The sequence below is a fragment of the Carassius auratus genome, unplaced genomic scaffold, assembly GCF_003368295.1.
Source record: "Carassius auratus strain Wakin unplaced genomic scaffold, ASM336829v1 scaf_tig00011192, whole genome shotgun sequence".
Taxonomy (NCBI): Eukaryota; Metazoa; Chordata; class Actinopteri; order Cypriniformes; family Cyprinidae; genus Carassius; species Carassius auratus.
In genome coordinates, this window is record NW_020524180.1 from 1 (window position 1) to 18353 (window position 18353).

General features: G+C 37.3%; 1 pseudogene; it reads right to left on the minus strand.

Moving 5' to 3' along the window:
• Nucleotides 1-20: 20 nt before the first annotated feature.
• LOC113072995 (netrin receptor UNC5D-like) overlaps nt 21-18353 on the minus strand; it is a 27943-nt pseudogene continuing 9610 nt past the window's right edge.

Here is an 18353-nt window from a genome sequence, read left to right on the forward strand (position 1 = left end):
TAAGGCGGAATTCTATGAAATTGGTGATGGCTTGGCACTTTTAGAAAAGCATTTTGAGTCAGTGCCGAATTCATACCAAATCATCCTTCCTTCGCACATGTAATGAGTTTTGTGAAACCTTCTGGTTAGTCGCATCTTGTCAGTCTTGATCAGTCTTCTGTCAGACTGGATATGGCTCCACTTGGATTTTAAATTGAAGATGCTGGGGAATTGCACCTGGTGGAGTACATGTCGTCTTCAGTAGTCCCTCAAAACGTAAAGTCTGTTTTCTTTGTCATCTGGACTCTGAGGCAGACTTTTACAGTGGATCTTTCCGATCTCCTCCAAAGCACTTGCAAGGGAGTCAAGATCTCCACTGTCCTGATGCCTGGCCTCCCAGAGACTGAGAATGACAGCAGAGGGACTCTTCTGCTTGTTAAAGTAGGACAGGTTCCTGTGCGGAAGGAAATGCAGGTTTCACAAGAGAAGATGACGTTATTTGAGTACATAGCAAGATCATATTATATATCTCAACTTTCTTTCCCATAGACAATGTTTGCATTCACATCTGTATAACTTTGTCTTATATTTGCATTAAATTATATGTGCAATATAGCCTTACTCTGACTATCCCTATGTATCCTTCTGTTGTTGTTTTTTAAGGCCTATGTCTGAAATGAATACATGACGTAAGAGCTGTTACTCGTAATCTACCAGTAGATGGCAGTGGTGTAATATAATTCCCATAACTCAAATGGTCATGTGATAGGTCATAGGTTCCAGAAAACGTAACATCTTGAACGTAACAAGAATGTTTGCTTACTGAATAAATAGGAATTTTCAATTTATTTCAAATGGCGCAATTTATAGTGCTACAATACCAGTTTATATGGTCATAACTGTGATGCATTTATGTGTTAGTAGTACAAATATTAGTAGGAATGAAAAACAGGTTTTTTCGATTTTATCAGTTGGTCTTTATTTGCATGGTTTCCTTTTGTAGAGTTACTTGAATGCAGACTCTTGTTAAGAAAATAAAAATAATAATATAATAAAAACTAAATAGAACCAATTTTAGACCAAACTGACAAATACAATGTTCAGATTTAAAATGAAAGTTTAGGGTTTGTATTACATTCAGACTCATAGATCTACACAGAAAATAAAATCTGTATAAACTTTCAATGTGCCATACATTGGCCTCATAGATAAAGGGAAGGTTGTGGCTCTTATATCTCTCGAATCTCTAGTGGTTCTTTATCTTCTAACTGTTGTACGAAACTGAATTCAATAAAAATGAAAAGCCTGAGGAGTAGAGTTCTGAGTGAAATGATCGAGCAAAGTGGAGTGCCAGTCTCAGCTTATTATTCAACGGGCATTGTTAAAGTGAGCACTGCTGCAAGAAGTTTCAAATCAGTCCCGTTGCCTTGGCTACATCTCTCTCCGGCGCTCACCTTTGAATGTGGAGTTTCTGAGCTAAGAGCTGCCAGTCCTTGCCCTTGGCGTTGGCAGTATCGAAGGTGGTGCATATCCGCTGACGTATGGACAGGGGGATTTTGAAGGCTTTGGCCCCCGTCTGTGAAGTCACTGTGCAATCTGCCTGCATAAAAAATGGGACCATCTCTTTCTCATTCTGAAAAACAAAAACAAAAACATGGTTTTGGCATGCAATTTTATATCCTACAAAGGAGCTTGAAAAAACACTTAAGCTTTATTTTACCCATGTACAAAAAAAAACACGGGGTCAGAATTATTAAACAGGGCAAATTAACGTGAGACTGCAATCCTTATAAAAGTGCTGATGGGAGTGGAAATTTGTGGTAGAACTACTTACAATGAGTGTGCAACGGTGCAAATTAGCAATTATTGTAGCCATGGCAAGCGCAAAATGGGCTGAAATTAATTGGGGGGAGGGACATTTAATAATGGCAGTAAATAGACTACTGAAAACCTAAGTATAATCACACTGCATGACTGCACAAATACTCTCCTCCAAAATATTTTGCATCTAAAAGAGGAATCTCTTGCAAAAACATATGTCAGCTGCAAAATTAACTACCACACCTTTTCATTGCTAATTTTTCACTGCACTTCTTTATTAAATCCTGCAGTAGTTTTTTTAAATGCCAAAAAGCTCACTGGCACAAGCTTTAAGTAAATCTGGCCCCAAATGACAGTAACTTTTAGGGGAAGAGTTTCAATAAAATGAAAACTGCCATTTTAAACTCATTTAGTTTTTTCTTTTGGAACAACTGTAAATTCAGACTTTTGAGCTCCAAAGTCCCAAATAGTCCACACAACTCATGCATTATATTTCAAACTTTGCGTGAATATGAACTGAATTCAAGTCATTATTCCACATTAATTATTTAAACTCTGCTGTGATTCTGAATCCAAATAGGCCACCTTCTCAAGCACTGATGCCATAGAAAAACTATTCTTGCTTTTCAGTGAGCAGTTCTTGACATGAAGAACATTTCAAAAACTAAAGAAACTTTTCCCACTGTCTTCTGCACAATGGAACGTTTCCATAGATGTTAAACGTTCTTCATGGAACCATAGATGCCAGTAAAGAATCTTTATTTTTAAGAGTGTATGGTACAGACTAAATATCAATAGCAGCATATTTGATATGAGAGCTGCACTGAAATCATTAATCATTTGTTCATGGTGCTCCTTTTAGAGCATGACAGCCTGTCACTAAAAACTGTCCCTGTTTGTAAGACTCTTTAAAATTATTTTTTTGTTCCACAGAAAAAAATAATAAACATGAGGTTGAGACAGGGACAGACAGAGATGTTATTAAACCCAGTGACATTTTCCATCTGACCTCTCCCACTGAGGTGTAGACCTGCAGGATCTGCTCATGACCTTTGACCTGCCGCACACTGATCTTGCAGGAGAGCTGGGTGGTTGAGGCGCTATGTCTCTGCAGTGAGAAGGCACAGTGCACAGGCTGCTGGTTACTATAACCACAACTGGGTGAAGGAGAATTCCTGCAGTGGGATGAGGACACCAGGAATAAAGAAAAGAGAGAGAGAGAGAGAGAGATCAGAGAGCCGAGTCAGGGAAAGTGCCTTGATCCATGGAACAATGTGGAAGCATGCGTGTTAAGAGACTCATCTTTTAGACCATCAGTAACAAAAGAGACACCAACTCTAATCCCTGTTAATTCTGATGATAGGGGTCAGTGCTGGGTTGTGTACAACACACCATATCTGGGAGCAGGGCAGAAGAAGGAAAAGCAATTGCCTTTGATGTCTAATTAATTTCTGTGAAGCAGCACGTCTGCAGGGAGTGTCCTTGACCTCTCCTGTACTGTTTCTCCAGCCCTGCATATTGAAATGACCTGCAAGATGCTCCATGTCAACAGTAATAGGAACCCCTGAGCAGAAGAGATGCTTGATGGGACAGCAGATGCCTTAATGCTGGGATTAATTTCTCCCTCGAGTAGGCATACTTAAACCATGTTCCAGGAGGCAGAAGCACCTCTGAACTGATGAAATGCCTGAACCTAGAACCAAAACAATTGACACTCTGTATCTGCAGGCTAGGTAAGACAGTGTTGGTCTTCAGGAGTTGAAACTCGTAGTGCTGAATGAACGAAAACTAAAACTATTACTCTATGCTTCCTATAAGAGATACACACATGGGCTTTCTGCTCGTATCATAGTCAGGAAAGCATATTTAAAACATTGTATTTTTGTTAAAACATGACACAATTACTTTACAAAATTGCATAAAAAATTAAGACTTGTTTTCAGAGAATAGTTTTTTTTCTTAACTCACTTGCTAATTGTTTTTATCAAATAATAAAAATGAATAAAAAATTTTTTTGCCAGTAAATACATCTAACATCAAGATAGCTGTTTAATGCTTAAAAAAATAAATATTTAATTGAATTAATGTTCTCTAAAAACAAGCTTTAATATCTTACTAAATGACTGGAAAAACAGAACAAAAATCTCGATTGCATAAAATTACCTCATATTATGTGTATTCTACAAAAGTTCTGGGTTATTTTTTCCATAACCCAAATGCTGGGTACAGCCCTTCTGGTCATTTCATTGGGTCAGTTTACTGTTTTTACCCAAGTGCTGGATAGTTTTTGGTTAAATCCATTGCTGTGTAACCCAGTGTTGGGTAGCCAAACCAGAAATTTTTTTGGTGAGGAATCTTCTTAAATGAACATTGCTTCCCTATCAAACTATTAATGTAAATACAGGAAAATCCATTTAGTCTCACATTATAGCTTTTTTTGTTTAGATTTACATTGCAGCTAATTTCTGCAGGCTTACACTGGATCTACACAGAGCTACGGCTGGATGATTTATCGAAAATTAATTGAAAGCGAAATTCAGAACTTGTAACCGACGTAATTTTCCCATGATCAGTCTTAAATTATTTTAATCCTATTAATAATTTTTTTCCCATTAAAAGCATACTACCAAGTCAGCGCTATACAGACGTGTATGACCATTACCCTTGTGATTTTTTTTGCAGCATCTCGCACATAAGTGGCACTTTACAAGAATTTAAACTTTTAGACCCATGGACCAATCAGAAGACCTCGGAGGCAGGGCAAGCATTGCAAGCTTTTGTTTACAGTAGCAGGTTGGCTTAATACAAAATAGTAGGCATTCTGCAGTGTGCTTTTTTAAAAACTTTTTCTGAGCGCTGTCTCACGGCTTTAGACACAAAGACATGTTCTGTGTGAACAGCCATTAAGAACCAAGAGTAAATACAGATAATAGAGTGGCAGGACAAGATCAATGAAGATGGTGCCATGCTCTTTCTCTTAAATCAGCAGTCTTCTACTTGCATACATCAATTATTTAAAACATTTGTTTACAGGAGATGCAAGTTATTATTTTCTACTTTTCACATGACAATATTGAAAATGTATTTTGTTTGCAAGAGATGCTGGTTATTTTCTACTTTTGACATGGCACAATTAATTTATTTTGTTTGCAAATTTTTTGTATTTTTTAGGAAACTTGCTTTTTAAAATAAAATTGAAATGTCACTTTTTTTCATAAGATATATATATAAAATGATGATAAATAATAATATATATAATATATATATATATATATATATATATATATATATATATAAAATAATTATTATTATATTACTATTATTATTATTATCATTATCAATAAATAATCGTAATTGAAGTTAAGTGTTCAATTAATCAAGGTTTTGATTTTAGGTCAAATCGCCCAGCCCTATTTAGACTCACATGCAATTTCCACTTCCTGCCAAACCTGAGAACATAACAGAGAACAGGTTACATTGATATTATTTGAAATGATAAACCTTCAGCTTCAGGTTGTTTAAACCAACACTGTCAAAATACGACCCTAAAAATGTGTATAAAACCCAATGAGCTGGGTCGCAATAACCCAGCATGTGTTCTGTCCATATTTTACCCAGTACCAAATAGCCCGAGAGTGGTCGTTTTTTAATTTAGTTTATAGAGTAGCTTCACTTCGGATGTCTACAACACAGTTGTGTACATTACAGCACTAGTCAGAGCAGGTTACCAATTTTAGCATGTTACCTGACAGGTGGTGAATGGTTTGATGCTCCACAGAAACTGAGGGATATCCTGGATGGACACCTGCAGACTGAGGCAGTTTCCTTTAAAAAACAGCATCTTGGGCTCCTCAAGAAGCTGACCTCCTCTACTGGTTTCAGCAGTAACCACTCTCTGTAAAAAGGAAGGAAGGACAGGAAAAAACAGAGTGAGAACACTGGGAAAGTGGTATAGAAAGAAAATGTGGACAGACTAGAAAACCATAACAAAGTAGTTACTACAATGGCTAAAAAAGGCTAAAACACTAAGGGCCCTTACATAGTCAATGCGAGAAACGCAAGCAAGTAACGCGAGAGACCGCGCTCCCTTTCATAGTCTAAGGGCCGTTACATTGTCAGATACAGAGCAACGCGAGCGATGCGAGCGACACGCTCGCTTTCATAGTCTAAACAGTGGACGCAAGCGTCACGGGCGATGAGTGTATGCAATACAAAGCACCGCTCACGCAACAGGGGGTAGTAGAGTAGGGTGATATTAGTAGAGTCGGGTCGCGTGAAATTCAGATCACAATGGCAACTGAAGAGGAGTGTATTCTGTTGCTGATTTTACATCGGCGGCAACAAAGGCAACGCAGAGATAGATGGTGGTATGTTCGCCCTTTAAATCAAAAAAGAGATCAGGATGGAGAGTTTGTGTCTCTGGTGCTTCCCATGCGAAGCCTGGACGAGGAGAGACATTTCCAGTATTTTAGGATGCCAAAATTTGATTAATTGCTTTCACAAGTCTCCCGCTTTCTCTCGGACACTCACTCGCATAATTTTTCCTCTTCGCCCGCCATTGTATTCAAACCTTCTTCTTCTGTAAACACAATATACTTGAATTAATGTACAATACTTGCAATGTCGCCCCCACCGACAACGCATAGTATTGCGTGCATCGGCGCGTCGCGTATCAAAAACTAGGACGACACATTTGGCTATGCACCGACGCATAATGGCGGCTGAAGTGTAACGATGCGTAGCCTCGGAGACGCGTATGCGTAGAGATGCGTTGACTATGAAACGGCCCTAAACAGTGGACGCAAGCGTCACGGGCGATGCGTGTATGCAATACACCGCTCACACAACAGGGGGTAGTAGAGTCGGGGTGATATTAGTAGAGTCGGGTCGCGTGATATTCAGATCACAATGGCATTCTGTTGCTGATTTTACATCGGCGGCAACAAAGGAAACGCAGAGATAAATGTGGATGAATACGTATAAGTTCGCATAATTTTTCCTCTTCGCCCTCCATTGTATTCAAACCTTCTTCTTCTGTATACACAATATACTTGAAATAATGTACAATACTTGCAATGTCGCCCCCACCGACAACGCATAGTATTGTGTGCATCGGCGTGTCGCGTATCAAAAACTAGGATGACACATTTGGCTACGCACCGACGCATAATGGCGGCCGAAGCATAACGATGCGTAGCCTCGGGGACGCGTATGCGTACAGATGCGTTGACTATGAAACGGCCCTAAAGCTAATTTAAAGTGTAACACCTTATCAATCCATTATAGTTAAAATAAATACTATCTGAATTTGATTTTGAGTAGCTAAAAAAAGGTACAGCGTTTTGAAGGAAAGTTCTACAGCTAATAAACATTTATAAATATAAAAAAGAGCTTTCAAACAAACTGCTGGTTAATGCTTTGAAAAGAAAAAGGAATTTAAATTGATTACTGGCTTCTTTGATTTCAAGCATGGCAGTGTTCATCTGTCAAAACTGCTTTGTGTTTCACTGCATTGCAAAGATGAGTGTTCTCTTTGTGTGTGTGTGTCACAGGAATACGAGCACTCATGCAAGACAACAGTAATTGACTTTGACATTTGTATCCTCTGGTTGTGTGTTTGAAAATAGCACTGACCAAAGCAGACATTCTGATCACACAATTAAACCATAATTCTAAAACCACTCTTTCACCAGTGGTCTCAGACTTTAGGACCCTACTGCAAATGCAGTCTAGCATCACTATGTTCTTCGTGTGATGGGCCACAGATTTATGTTAAAATACTTAAATGTAGGAAGATATTTAAATATAGAATGCTACAGTGCCTGCCTAGTTTTTCAGCAGCCTAGTTTTGCCCACAGGGATAAAAAAAAAAAAGTCTAAGAGTTATAAGCCATGAACCAAACCACCCAGCTGCAAGGTGAACCACAACTTAGAAACTTTGATTTGAAGCAAAAAAAGTGTCTGAAAAGTATTTTAAATGATCTTGGATGGCCTGAGGATGAGTATATTCTCATCAAATTGGTATTTTTGGGTGAGCTACAATTCCAAGAAGCACTGTCAATGACAACTATATTAAAAACAACGGAGCACTATATAAAACTAGATTGGATTCATGGATTAATGTGGTTTTTCACCAAGTAAATCAGTTGATAACATGTTGAATAATAAATAAATGTAATTAAATATGTTTAACAAATGTAGCCTAACAAAAGCCTACATCACTGACAATCTTGTAGCTCAGTAAGTTATCATTAAAAATGAGTTCCTCTACGGAAATGAATGGGATTTTTACTTTCAGAACCTGATTGTTGAACTCTGTTTGAATAATGTGATTACGACCACATTAACTGTCACCTGAAAGGCATGCGGTGTGTCGTCTACACAGTGCACTCGCAAGCTGTAGTCCATGGAGGAGGCCTCCATACTGCCAAACACAGCAATCCTTAGTCTCTTTATGGCAGCATCGGTGATGGGTTCCCCCACTAGTGCATAACAGCCCGGCTGATCCAGCAACAAGTGACAGCTATGTGAGTCCATCAGGCAATAGCAGGATGTTGATTCATCGTCTACTGACATTATTTCCTGTGAAACAAGAAAGAGATGATCAAATCATGGTGACATGACTCGTTTTTTAAAACTTTCTAATGAATAGAATGTATGCAATAGTTCACAAGATGTATGAACTTTGAATGGACAAGTTAAGTTATGATTAAACGTTCTCCAAACATCATGCATCGTAACCTGGATAGTTATGAGATATATCACAGATTTGTATTATTTTTTTGGTCCATACAATGCAAATCAATGGTAAGCTTCTTCAAACACACACACACACACACACACACACAAAAAAGATTTTAAGTGATAGAATTGATGATCGAATTTTCATTTCTGGGTGAAATATCCCTTTAAGCAGATTTTATGCCTGTTTTGAAGAGGGGGTGAAATGCTATTTCATGCATACTGAGTTTTTTACACTGTTAAAGAGTTGGATTCCCATGCTAAACATGGACAAAGTTTCAAAAATTAAGTTGTACGTTTGAAGGAGTATTTTTGTTCCAAAAAAACCTCTTCCGGTTTGTCACAAGTTTCAGAAAGTATTTTTCGAGTATGGCTCTGTGTGACGTTAGATGGAGCGGAATTTCCTTATATGGGTCCTAAGGCACTTCTGCCGGAAGAGCGCGCGAGAGGCTGAGCACAGCCTGATCAGAGCGAGAGCGTCGCGAAAAGTCACAAAAGAAGTGTGTTTTTGGTTGCCAGGGCAAGACAACCCTGCACAGATTACCAAAAGAGAAACAGCATCAACATTAAGGGACCAGTGGATGGAGTTTATTTTTACAGAGCATCAACGGAGTTGTGCAAGTGTTTTTGTTTGTTCCCTGCATTTCGGATTGCACATCGTTTATTTCTTAAGGATAATGCAGTCCCAACGAAAAAGGGTCACGATCGTGTGTTGGAACCGCATGCGGTGAGTAAAACTGCTTCAAATATCTCTGTGTTGTTAACTTAGCTATCAGCGCGTAAGCACATCAAGTAAACAACATGCGATGTCGTCATCAAACTGCACTTTCCACATGTACAGCTTAAAAAAAAAAAAGACGACATAAAGTGGAACTTAGTCATTTTCCAAAACCGCTAAGCAAATATATACAGTTTCAGTACATACCACATAGAGATGTTGTTGCTGATGCTGCTCTTGTTAAATTTCAGCCTCTGGATCTGTGTCACAGCTTCCAGACGCTCTCAACGCAAAAGCCTACTGGCGCTCGTGATTCTTTAGCTCCGCCCACACGTCACGCCTCTAGGCGCTCGTGTTTTTCCGGGAAAAATCGGTACAGACTATCTTTCTCTTATAAATATAATAAAAATAAAGACTTTTTGGAGTTATGAAGGATGCAGTACTACTCTATAGGTACTCAAGATTAACAGGATATTGAGTGAAAACGAGCATTTCACCCCCCCTTTAAAGCTTGAAGCTTATCATAATTCCATGAGGAAGAGCCACCAGTGCAATAATTAAAATATACCTTTTTTTGTTCCATAAAGGGGAAAACCATCATTAACTATTCCTTTAACTGAGCAGCCATTTCTTTCTGTCAAAATAAAACCGTAGGAAACAGTAGCAGTTAAAGTCAATTAACCTTATCAGTTCTCTATCAGCTAACAAGATTATCAGAAGCTGCTTGTCAAAGAGTTGTCTACAAAGTCTAATTCTAACATAGGAAATAAGACTATACGTAATGGTACATATGATTATAATTTTTTTTATGATAATTTAACCAAGATGTAGGATGCAGTGAATTTATTTTGGTGCCCAGTACTATGAAAAGTTCAAAGTGAAACGATACTCCCCGCAAAACATCTCATAACTGTAACTTTAAATTCTCATTGAAATGGAAGCCTTCAAAGAAACCATCTTCATACAGACTGACTTGCAGCTAGCGCAAGATTTCTTTTTCACCTCAGCATGTGAAATAATCTCAGCTCAGCCCATATTTTTGCCAGTGATCAGTGGAAAAAGCTCAATTCAGTCTGCCACACTGACACAGAATCACTCACAAATCACGTATCATCGAGGTCACCTCTGTATTTCTTTGACAAGGTTAGGCTAACATCAAGTCAAGCACAGACATTCATACAATACAGGTTCTATTCATTTTTTTCTGACAGTCGACCATTTATTTATGTGACTGCAGCTCTTCAAAGCAACATAAATATAAAAAAGAATGACCTCCTCAGAAAAAAAAACACTCTTTGTAAACTGAAAAAGTATGTGGCGCATGTGGAAGGGATAGAATTCGTACTACTGCATTCTTTCTCTGACAAGTCTGTGATTTAACCAGCGGTTTTTATGTAATTACTTCAGTCATCACCAACACTGGAGCTGTCACTGGTTCAAATAAAACTGCTAAAAGCCAGGGAAAAACTGTCAGCAAATGCATTTTCGTGAGGACTGCTCAAGGATAAGTACCGTGCTTTGGAACAATCTAAAATTCATCTAAATAATGACTCAGGCTGGTGGTCCGACACAAAAAGGGGTAATTATCTAATCACCTTCAATAATGCTAGTGGCTCGCAATAAACAAACTCTGTGTCTCTACAGTAAACTTTCATTAATACATCAACTTTCAAACCGTGATGACAGTTTTAGGTTTTCCAATGCTGACGCCGGAGTAAAACACATGGGGACTAGGACAAATGTGAGTGATTGTAGTAGGGTCAGGAGGGAGGTCCCATCCATGACTTCTGTCCTGATTGCCTCGTGTCAGCTCTTATTTCAGGTGGTCCTCTAGCACAACCAGATCGATATATCCTGGGTCTGATGGGGCGCCTTGTCCCAATGCTCCTGCTGTTTGACTGCCATGAACTGTGTCTTCCCAGCTATTACAGGCTGTAATTGTTTTTTCCTTGAGCACTTCATTGCCGTAGCCTCCTCTGAGGAACTGCTATCCCCGGATCTCTTGTTGTCAAGACCACACAATCGCCTAATCAACACATTTCTAAAACACACACAGCCTCAAGGGCTGCCATGAGCTTTTACAGGACGTGGTTCAAATGAGTTTCATTCATAATTGGTTCATTGCACATGTTGCCAGGTTAACTGTATCAAACGAATTCATAAATATATCCAAATGGCAACATAATCTTTTAATCATCAGGGGATGGCAGAATATATTTAACTGATTAAAGTGTTAAATCGTTTTTTTTTTTTATGTTATTTTGACAAAGGTTGCCAGAGCATTGTACTATATTGGCCAATTGCTAATAATTGAGAATATTGTAATTCTGGCATGCATGTGACAGGCTATCACACAGAAAAGAATTTGAAATGAATTTGCTGTAGAAAAACACAGAAGTCATGTCTTTGTTCCTACCTCCCACTTGTTGTCCTTGGTTTGTCTCTTGAGTTTAATGTTCCAGTTTTCAGCGCTGACTTCAGCACAATGAGCTATCGTCATGGCAACAGGACAGGACAGGTTTAGCCCCGGAGGTCCATACGTGATCTCTGGCCCTAACAGAATCTCACACCTTTCCTCTGATTGGGAACTAGCAGATAAAATGAAAAACCAAAAAGATAAATATTAATGTATCATTGATAACTGCAAGATAAACCACAACATTATTTATTTTTCCCTCAGGGTCAGTTATTTATTTATTTATTGTTTAAAGAAAATGCTACTTTTACTTTATTAACAAGGATGCATTAAAATTGATGCATGTGACGGTATGTACAATTACTATTTCAAATAAATTTTCGGTTGCACTTTACTTTACAGTACGTGTACTAACATGTACTAATAGTGTACTTACAGTGTATTTATCTAAGAAGTTCTGGTAACACAAGGTAACTACATGGAGTAGGGTTAGGTTCAGGGTTAGTACCTAGTTATTACATAGTTATTGTAATTACTTTAATAAGTACATAGTGTATACATGAGGAATAGGACTGTAAAATAAAGTGCTACCAAATTTTCTACTTATCAAAAAATCTTCATTCACTCTTTACTCTTTTTGATTAAATAAATGCAGTCTTGGTTAGATATTCCTTTCAGAAGATTTTGAGTGGTAGTTAGAACAAACAAACAACAACAACAAACAAACAAGCAGATGCTTTACTCAAAGTAGGTTACACTGCATTCTAAGTTATTAGTGCATGCTATGCTTTGCAATAAAAAACGTATATCATTAGCTTTACACTTGGCTGTTCGAGCTATACACTCGGCCCCTTTGGCCAATAATTAAAATAGTCAACACATTTAGCAATTTAAATCAAATAAAAATGAAAATGAAACACAATAAAAATACACAGACAGAAAAATTTGCTCACAACTCTTGTTATACTGCATAAATAATACAATGATGAAAACTGTCACGTCTTCAGTCTACAGAATCATTACAAACACGACTCAAAGAACCTTGATTTAGGGGAAGCTACTGATTCTCTGAGGGCACTGGAGTCGTTTAGCAGCTCTTGCATATTCATTAGTCATTGCTAATGATCTTCTGGCCATTATCTCTACCTTCAATATCCTTGTGGTGGTAAACCATAACATAAAATGCATTAATGAGAAAGAGTTAATGAAGGCTTTGGCCTTTAATGCAAATTTAAAGGTAAAAAAAAAAAAAAAAAAGGAAACAGAAAGAAAGGGGAAGCCTTTCAGTTGTCAAAACTGCATAGTCTGTACAAAATGAAAATATATACAGTACATAATATGGCTCTTATGATTTTATTTTCTAGCAATACACATTGGATAGACATCAACATTTAATAGGAAAAACTGAGCCAATTAAAGCTTTAAACTGTGAACAACAGTTGTATACAATGAGCTAGATAATATTAATAAATAATTCTGTTAGTTAAATAGTTTGTCAAAATAGAAAATACAAAAGCTAAAAAAACTGCTTCTCATACTTTAAATAAAGCACTAAAAGTGCCATGCATATCCAAAGTTTTGTTCTTTTTGTCTTTCCAACTAACCACTTTGTAATAGAAAATTCACTCCAAACTGAAAATCTAGGCACACCACAGCAACAGAACTCGCTTTAAGGACTTTTGCAGTATGCCCAAAGGACGCCATAAGCTTTTACAGTTTATCAGAATTTTTATTAATTCAGCTTTGCTGAAGAGGGAATAAGCACTAAAACACTCTTTCCAGCCAATCAGTCTGTCCTCTTCCAAACTCTCTTCAAGTGTTCTTCTATTTACATCTAATTACTATTCAGGCATGTCAGGTCTGTAGGAACTTCAGTGTGATTCACATCTCATTCAGGTTTAACTAAAAGAGGCTGTATGAAGGACAATGTCTGAAACATCCTTGAGACAAAAACATTGTCCTTCAGTAATGTTTTCATTTCCAGGGTGTATTTGAACAACAACCAAAAAAAAGAAGAAAGAAAAAAAAATACGGTCAAGCAAAAGGTTCATTGCCTTTATGTAATTCAAATAATATCATACTGGTTTAAATGTGTGTGTGTGTGTGTATAGGTGCTGGTCATATAATTAGAATATCATCAAAAAGTTGATTCATTTCACTAATTCCATTCAAAAAGTGAAACTTGTATATTATATTCATTCATTACACAAAGACTGATATATTTCAAATGTTTATTTCTTTTAATTTTGATGATTATAACTGACAACAAAGGAAAAATCCCAAATTCAGTATCTCACTAAATTAGAATATAACTTAAGACCAATACAAAGAAAGGATTTTTTAGACATCTTGGCCAACTGAAAAGTATGAACATGAAAAGTATGAGCATTTACAGCAGTCAATACTTAGTTGGGGCTCCTTTTGCCTGAATGACTGCAGCAATGTGGCGTGGCATGGAGTCGATCAGTCTGTGGCACTGCTCAGGTGTTATGAGAGCCCAGGTTGCTCTGATAGTGACCTTGAGCTCTTCTGCATTCTTGGGTCTGGCATATCCATAGACAGTAAAAGAAATGGACACAGCTACCCCATTGGATTCAGCGGAGATAAGTGAAGTCAATTAGAAGCACGCACTTCCTGGGGGTTGAGTGTATTCACAGACTCAAACTGAGCTTGATGACGTAGATGTGACGTGAGCAACCTGTCTGACAATTGTAAGTCTTCCAATAGCTGTGCTAAGAGAAATCTTCATCACCCACCGAATCTTGCAAAGAGAGGAGCAAATTTTGGTAAGTATTCTGATTAATTATTTTGTCATTTTGCATAGTAGACTTCATTCCTCCACGCTCCCCTTGTTGCACTGCATAAGGATACTGACTGGTTTTCGGAAACCCAATACACTTAAACTACACATTTTAGAGTGGCCTTTTATCATGGCCTGCCTAAGGCACACCTGTGCAGTAATCTTGTCTAATCAGCATCTTGATATGCCACACCTGTGAGGTGGATGGATTATCTCGGCAAAGAAGAAGTGCTCACTAAAACAGATTTTGACAATATTTGAGAGAAATAGGCCTTTTGTGTACACAGAAAAGTCTTAGATCTTTGAGTTCAGCTCATGAAAAGTAGGGGCAAAAACAAAAGTGAAAAAGTTGTGTTTATAATTTTGTGCGTGTATATATATATATATATATATATATATATATATATATATATATATATATATATATATAAAGATAAAACAGCAATGCGAGGAAAGACCTCTGTTATTCACATCACAGATGACCAACTTTTTCTATGTGAACAGTTCTTTATTGCAACAAAACACTCGTTTACATTTCTGAGTCAAGGATGGGGGCAGATTATATGGGTTGCATAAGGAACTGCGTTTCTAAATGAGTTTCCACTCTAGTACCTTAAGTAGCTCATCATGTTTTTTTACTACTCTCAGTCTCCTTCTCATCATCATGGGTCTCAACCTACAAGCTTCTAGGCCTGTATTGAGAAGCATTATTCAAAAAGACTGATGAGTCACTGCTAAAGGGTCAGACGGCAAAATGCTGGAGCATTTGCAGTCACTGTAGGAGGCGACAGGCAAACTTAATGCTTCCATTATGTATTAATTCTTTCATTTGGGCATCTAACCGTGACTTCAGTGTGGCACATTGATCAGTAACTTGACTTGAAGTAATAGTTACACAAAAATGAAAAGTTCATAATCACTTACTCATCCTTGTGTCATTTGAAACTTCTTTTTTTGTGAAACACAAAGGCGTTGTATAACAATGTCCAAACTGCTCTTCTAGCAAGATGTCAAAAGCAAAGATTTCATAAAGATTATCTGTGAATAACGACCCAAACTGGCATGACTTAAACAGGCTTTGAATTACAGTGCATTCATTTTATAGTGGACTAATTTTTTGGATGTTTTTGTAATGCTTTTGTCGTTTTGGGAGCCTGATTATCCTGATACACTAGCATTGAAAGAAAAGAGCAGCTACATGATAATTTTCTCTATCTGTCCTCCACAGAAGAAAATCATACAGGTTTGGAAGAACTGTGGTTTGTCAGTTTAAACTGAACCCTTTTAAGATACAATTTTACAATGCTGCTACTATGATTAATCACAAGAATCTTTTAAAAATAGTATTCAATACTGTGCAAATCTATACAAAATCGCAAATGCAAAATCTGCTGTTCCAAGATAATATAATTGTAGATGATTTTATAGGTCAAAAACCATGAATAAAAAGCAGACCTAAAGACACATAAAAATGTCATGAAACATTGTTATATAAAATAATGAGCTCAAACATGAGATAAAATGCCTTTGCTAAAGCAATCATGCCATTTTAGCATGCTTATACAAGTATTTGAGCTCTTTTGTCATGACATGAGCACAAATACAATGCTGTTTACTATGAAGGAAAGGCCATACAAATGCTGCTCATGTGATGCAAATTAAAAAATGTGTTAGTATACAAATCACACGCTATGTTAATTGTTTTGAAAAGGATTGTGCAAAAATAAGTCTTGATAAATCGATAATCTGCCCACATACTAATAATTTGTGTGAAAAGGAAAGGGAAGATGTTGCAGGTTTACAGTAGTTAATTGCAAATGCAATTTTTTGTGTTTTGCAAAAACAGGCAAAGACACACATTTAAAATAAGCTTATGTTGCACTTCTGGAAAGTGATCTCGTTAAGTCACAACCCACTCCATGTAGGCCACTGATATATCTGAAGCACTCACCTCATGTGCATCATTTAACACAATTTGTAAAAACCTTGAACTCAAGGCTCCAGGCTAAATCCGAGTTCTGCCACAGACTCACAATGTCCTCATTTTGCACTCATTTGTTGTAACTGTTTCCTCCATCATCCTGTGTCGTTATGAAGATGTATTCAGTCTGAGCAATGACAGCAAGTTGTGTTGGATCTCCTTCAGGTTTTGGCAGAGTGCAACAGTTATATTTTCTCCAGAGACACATCAAGTCTCACGCAGGGTCATTACCTTTTACATGCTGAGAATACATAATACACAACGTGTCAAAACCAAAGACCTTCAGAAACTATCAAGAAAGTTTTACGGGGAAAGATTCAGGTGGGGGTGTAGACCATGACCTATATATGCCAAAACAACTCACATAAAATGATCACTCAATGATCAGGATAAAAAGACTCACATCTGGGAACCATGTTCGATGTGATAAAAGGAAATCAAGTCACAGCTGGTGACATAATCAGACTTCAGCTTTTCACCTAAAAGAGTTCAATAACTCATAAAGTCAGAATTCTGCTTGTTTGACAGAGCTTTTATAGCATTAGATGTTACAGTTTGAAGTCAGAATCCATCTCTAATATTCATAATCAGGCGAGATCAATTTAAACTGAGAGAGTCTTGATGATAAATTTTAATTCTGATATCAAAATTCTATATTCATTAGTTCCAACTAATGGAATTTCTTCCCATAAAACAGACAACCATACCTATAGCCATATACCACAACCACCTCTAAAAACTTATAACGTCAATATATATGAAATTTTCATTTATCTAATAAGAATCTATTTCAACTAATGTGTAACTATTTAAAGCAGTAGCATCTGACTTTAAATATGTAACCTTTCAAAGCAGTACTGTTAATAAACCACTGCATAAACTAGACTTCATATTGATTTAGTGATATACAGTTAAGTGCATTAACAATATAAATCACATCCTAGTGTTTATTATTTATTATTTTATCGTGCATTCACACAGGTTTTATTTATATTATTTTGAAAGATTTTTGCTTACTGGTCTGTATTAGGGGTTGCACTGACTAATCGACTAGTTGACTAGTCGACGCTTTAAACTTGACGCCGACTAGTCACTGGTCCTATAGAGGGCACAACAGGATAAGAAATCTTTGAAGGACTTCCACATTTACGCTCCGTTTCTGAACAGTTAAAATGACATAAATGTATGCTCTGAAAGCACTCCACAAGACATCTGTGATTATATTACTGGATGCTCAAAACTGAATGGGAGAATGCACGTTTTAAACAGCCTATTGCACAGTAAATTAATTGCATTATAATATAATGCACTGCTGCACTGTAATGCACACACATAGGCTACAGACAGTAGCTTGTACCTCACGCGCTGATCTCGCGTACACAGAATCATTCAGCGCGGAAATGTATTGTCAACACTGTTCTGTGATTTCTCAATAAAATATGGGGCTGTGCAAAAAATCGAATGCGATTTTCATGCACATGTCATCAGTAAAGACGCTCCTTTAATTAGAAGTATTATCTCCAGCACGTGTGTTCAGATCAGGGTTGCCAGGTTTTCACAACAAATCCTGCCCTGTTGCTTCTCAAAACTAGTCCAAAACTAGTCGCGATTCCAGGAGGATCCCAGATAAAAATAAATGTTTCCTCGGGTTAAAATATAAGTTTTGTTTTTTGGCATGGTTGTCTTGGTAAAATTCGCATTTTAGAGGCTAAATATCACATTATTGGTATTGGGGTTGCTTCAAACCCGGACACGAAAAACAACCGCAGACTTGGCAACACTGGTTCAGGTGGAGCGGCAGTTACTAAACAGAGCCGTAGTCTACCGACAACTAACACAAAATCACTTTCAAAATCGACAAAGAATCGCCACCGATTTTAAAATCGATTTTGTGTAG